Raw genomic sequence first — 5,564 nt, forward strand, 5'->3', positions numbered from 1 at the left:
GTGAATTGTGTTCATGATTATTGTGGTGTCATTATACCTCGGCCCAGTATACCCGAAGGAGCGTCTCTACCCCCATTGCTCAGCCCGGACTTCCTTCGAGGGTCTTCTGCTGGTTTCCTTACTGTGAGAAGTGAGGTTACAGGGAACCAAGCAGAGGGCCTTCTTGCTAGTGGTGCCCTCCCTGTGGAACACCCTCCCTTCAGATGTCAAGGAGACAAAGAGCTACAGTGGTACCTCGGGTTACAGACACTTCAGGTTACAGACTCCGCTAACCCAGAAATAGTACCTTGGGTTAAGAACTTTGCTTCAGGATGAGAACAGAATTCATGCAGCGGCAGCAGAAGGCCCCATTAGCTAAAGTGGTACCTCAGGTTAAGAACAGTTTCAGGTTAAGAACAGGCGTCCAGAACGAATTAAGTTCTTAAACCGAGGTACCACTGTAATAACTTTTAGAAGACATCTGAAGGCAGTCCTGTATTGGGAAGTTTTTAATGTTTGATGTTTTTCTATGTTTTATATATGCTGTAAGCCACCCAGAGTGGCTGGGGAAACCCAACCAGATAGGTGGGGTATAAATAATGAAACAACAGTAATAATAATTACAGGTTCACCATGTTGTGCACTAGCCCTTGATAATGTGTCACAATCACTGCTTGCTTTTTTAAATTTTATCTTCATATTTGTTTCGCACTCTTCCTTCAAGGGGCTGAGGAAGCATACACAGGGCTGATCCATTTTGTCCTCACAACAACTCTGTGAGTTACTTCAGGGTGAGAGAGGGCAAGTAGCCCAGTGAGCTGCATTGCTGAGATAAACTGATCTCGCAATCCTTCCTGTTGAAGCCAGTTGCCACTGCCAGGATTTTGGTAATAGCTGAATGAACCATCTACTGCATCTTAATCTGGAATGCCTAAAGCAGGGCTGTGATATTGTTCGGCTACACCTCCCACTTTCCCTGATGATCAGCCACAGGCAATTAAAATCAAAAGCCAAGTCTCCTTAATAATCTGTTTGATTTTTTGCCATCGCATCGGATCCCTGCCAGTTCCTTGCAATTCCAAGGAAAAAGGAGGGTGTTTGTGGTGAAAGATTTACAGTCTGATCTACAACAATTCTTCTTAGGAAGGCTGTTTATGTGGCAGCGCAGATGCATCTTTTGTAGTGGTAACCAAAGAACAGATGAGAACAGAACAGTACAAATTGCAGTAAGTGACTGTGCACTGGCACACAACTGATGTGCAGCTGACCTGTTGTTTTTAGTAATATGGGCACAGTTTAAGTCTTGGGGGCGCAAAGAACAAGTTATTTGCACATCCCACTGTGCTTGCCTCCCCCCCCCCCCAGCTCTCCACAGTTGCAGCTCTACCCCAGTGACCCAAGCCTGTTTTAAAACTCTTGCAGTTTGTCTTGCTGTATATGGGAGCTACAGTGGAGGAAACTGTACACCAGAATCTCCTGTTGTGTGCATAGTGGCCTTACACCTATGCAAACATCTTTGTTGAAGGGCAGCTTAAGACATGAATTTCCATTCTACTTTATCCCCGTGACTGTCTCCTATTGCCAAGCAAATTGGTTCATTTGCTGATATTACACTTTGAGTCCCCTTACTCTGGAAGCAGTATGTTATTGCTTGCTACCCAGGGAATTGCATGACCACAGAAATAAGGTACCAGACAAGATGTGGGAGTCTATGATTAGAGTCTTCCAAGTGTGTGTGTGTGTGTTTTAATAACTGCATGGCACTTGGGTGTGGAGATTGGAGAACTGTTGTCCACTAAGCTTTTTTTCTGATTAAAATCCTCCCACAGAAGTTATTGTGGAGAAAACTTGTGTATCGTGTGCATGCTTGCAAACTTTCTCTGTCAGGGCAAATAGCTTCAGCGACAAATGCAAAACCCCACAAGGATGGTGTTTACATCAGCTCCCATATAATGGCCATAATCTCCAGCTCTGAATGGGCAGAGGTTTCCTATGACTACAAATGCTCAGTACCTTTAGTCTGTGCACACATTTAAAGCACCCTCTCCCTGAATCCTGGGAACTGTAGTTTACTCTTCACAGAGTGACAATTCCTTGCACCCTTAACGAATGATGGTTCTCAGGATTCTTTGGGTGTGTGTGTGTGTGTGTGTGTGTGTGTGTGTGTGTGCTTTAAATCTACTTTAAATGTATCGCCTGTATGGAGCATCTTAGAGATTTCCTATTCTACATGTTGAGTATTTCCCCCAGTAGAGAAAAGAATGGGCTAACACTGCACAAGGAACAGTTCTTGCTCATGTTCCAGCATTTATGTTTAACTGTGGTAGATCAGCATCCTGGAATGTTTTGAATAGTACCCAAATGTGCTTCTAGTCTTTCATCACAGTAGAGAGTCTATGTATGGGCAGGCTGCAGAAAAGGAACAGGTGTGTCAGTCAGTCTGAATGTTGGTAACTTAATGGCAAGGTGCCAAGGAAAGGGAGTGTTTGCAAATGCAAAAATACATTTGGCAGACTCTTTAGAGTGCTATCTGGACACAAAGTAAAAAGACAGGCAGCACTTTCATCTTGTTGTGTGAAGCCAGTTTGGGGCAGAATGAATCATTAGGCTGGTGCCCTCTAACAAAAATTTACCAGAGTACAGTGGTACCTCAGGTTACGAACTTAATTTGTTCCGGGGGACTGTTCTTAACCTGAAACCGTTCTTAACCTGAGGTGCACTTTCTCTAATGGGACCTCCTGCTGCTGCCGCTGCGATTTGTTCTCATCCTGGGGCAAAGTTTGTAACCCGAAGTACTACTTCTGGGTTAGCGGAGTTTCTAACCCAAAGCGTTTGTAACCCGAGGTGTTTGTAACCCAAGGTACCACTGTATTATGAAGAGAAGGAACAGCAAGTTAAACTAATGGCAGATGTTGGTCTCATATGTCAGTAACTAGTTTTATTGTTTTGGCTAGGAATATAGGAATATCTACCTCAGTTTTCATGATCTTCACTTGCTCATTTACAAGTTCTGCAGATGAAGTTTCCTCTCACTTAACCCATTTGGGGGGGAGGTGTCAGAAGGAATAGCTTTTGAAAACAGAACAGAACAATAAAAGTTAAGCTGCTTTTTAAAAAAATGCTGAAAAGTCTTTTAGCTGTGTGGACAGGGGCTTGCTATTTTTGAACCTTAGCCGTGGGCACATTCTGCTCCTTTCCATTTTTGTCAATCTGTCTTGGCTGTTGAGCTTAATTTTGTTTTGCGTAAGGGCTGTGTACGCTGGGATGTCCCTGCCCAACGGCCAACAATAGCGTCAGCTAACACCAGTAATGACACACCCTTCTGCTGACATCAGGAAAATGCAGCTTTCTGGAATCAAGGGTGTGAATCACTTGACCTGCCGAGATCAAAATATAAGATGTGCTTCTGCTGTCATTTCGTTATTTACATAAAGGTAAGCTATTTTGGTGCTCATAGTGTGGGTGGATCACTCGCTCTCAACAAGTGTTAGAAGCACAAAGGAACAAGCCGCTGGTGTTGCAAGGTCAGAGATTTGAAATGATCTGCAAGTTGGACCTGAATGAAAATACTGTTCTAGCTCCAGTTGGTCATCAATAATATTGGTCATTTCTGGTTTGTTTTAAGATGGCTCTTTGTTTTTTTTAAAAAATGCATTCCTTCATTAAAGTTTTGTTTAAATCTGTCTGAACAAAAGCATGGCAGTTAATTGTGAAAGGGGTCAAGGGGGACAGCGGAAAACTCACACCACAGACTTACAATTGGTCTAACAGTCATTTCCTCTCCCAGAACACCTGGTATTTTGAAGCTTTCAGGTACGTGACTTTGCTGTATTCTTCTAGGTATACTTTACAATGCAGGCCAAGATGGTTCATAAGTGTCAGGGAACTGACATCGGAGGGAGAGGCGAAAGGGAGGCTCCCAGATGATGCTGGCGAAGGACCCAGCAGCAGGGGGAGAAACAGCTCAGTAGAGGGGGAAGCCATTCAGCGCAACACCAGGGATGAAGGGGGGCAGACGGGGGAATTGGAGAGAGGGCTCCAGGACTCTTCACTGGACATCAGTGAGGAGAGCCCAGGTCCTCCGCTACCCACGCCTTCCCTGCGCAGAAGACTCCCGCGCAGTGAGAGGAGGAGGAGACTGGGTGTCAAACAACTTTTATGTTGGAAGAGGTTCAAGAAACGCCCACTGATGGATTCTGCCAGTGACTGAGGCAGCCACGATGAGAAGGGGCTGTGCAGTCAGAAAGGTTTAAGAAGGCAAATTAACCGAGAAAGGCACCAGCTTACGCACGAGTAACTCATACCTATTACAATAAGAGATGGTGTGTAGGACAAGAAAGGCACCTAGGAAACCTCAAAAATCATTCACGGGTGCAGTCTCTTCCACTTGCAATAGTACGCACGAGCATCTAGCTATTGTTCTGGACCTGTGCCCAGTTTTCAAAACCTGCAAGCTTACTACTTGCTGCCTTTCATTAATTCTGCATCACAGGTGTGGCTGCTGAATCACAGGCTTCACGTATAGACTTGCAGGCCATTAATTATTCCCTGGGCTGATTTGTGTGGACTCTTCCCGGATATTATGTGAGAAGGATCAAAAAGTTTGATGTTACTCTGCCTACATGAAACTTTTTCCTTTTTTCTTTTGGGCTTTGTAGTCTTTTATAGCCTTTGTAATCTGTCTTGGAGACTTGCCAATTCTCACACACCCAGAAATGCCCTCTGAAATAAATTAGTCATTTGGATACATTTGCTCAGAGAAACTTTCAGGTTTATTCATTGCCCAATGCTAAGGACAAGTCTACTCCAGTTTAGGCCTACAAAGGAGGCATGTCCTCAAACGTGTTTATAGCTGCTAGGCTTCTCCCAGGAGTCCCAAATCTAGCCAGCAGTACTGAAAGGTGAATTGGTGTAGTTTAATGGCTAAGGATTTGTACTGTGAGGCAGGGAGGGGTCGCTGGTTCAAATCCCTCTGCAGTTATGGCCTAAATGGATAAGCCTCCATCAGGGTGAGATCCGGCAGGTACCATGGGTCCTAATCTCAGTTGACTTCAAAGGAGCTGACCCTGGCACTGACAGAAAGTGTGCTTGAAGGTGTGCTGTCAGCGCTTGTCAGCTGATAGGTCCTGGCAGCAGCCCAACTGGCTGCACTAAGGAGTTCTTGATAGGGAACTTCCCTAGTGTATTAGATGCTAGCCAAGTCTTTACCTGCCCAGAACCTGATGTCACCTGTGACATTAGGTGTTGTGCAGGCCTATGTGGTTTGAGGAAAATGGTCTCGTGGGCCTAATTAGGACCCTTGCTGGGCTTAATGATGCCTGTATGCTGGTGATTCCCAATCATTGCCATCCTTCCCTACAATGCAAAGAAAAAAGAATACCAACCCACCTTAACAGGCTGGTTTTTCTCATTACTGAATGTATCATACGGCTTGTCCATTCTAAACCACTTAATCAAGGTTGATAATTAGGAGGCCTACAGCAAATGTGTGTTTGGAACCCCTGTATATAATACAAGTTTTGTAGGAATGTTAGGAAATGGACAATCAGGCAATAAAAGAGGAAACAAGGAAAGCAGAAAAGTAG

Source organism: Podarcis bocagei (genome assembly GCF_964188305.1).
Source record: "Podarcis bocagei genome assembly, chromosome: 3".
NCBI lineage: Eukaryota > Metazoa > Chordata > Lepidosauria > Squamata > Lacertidae > Podarcis > Podarcis bocagei.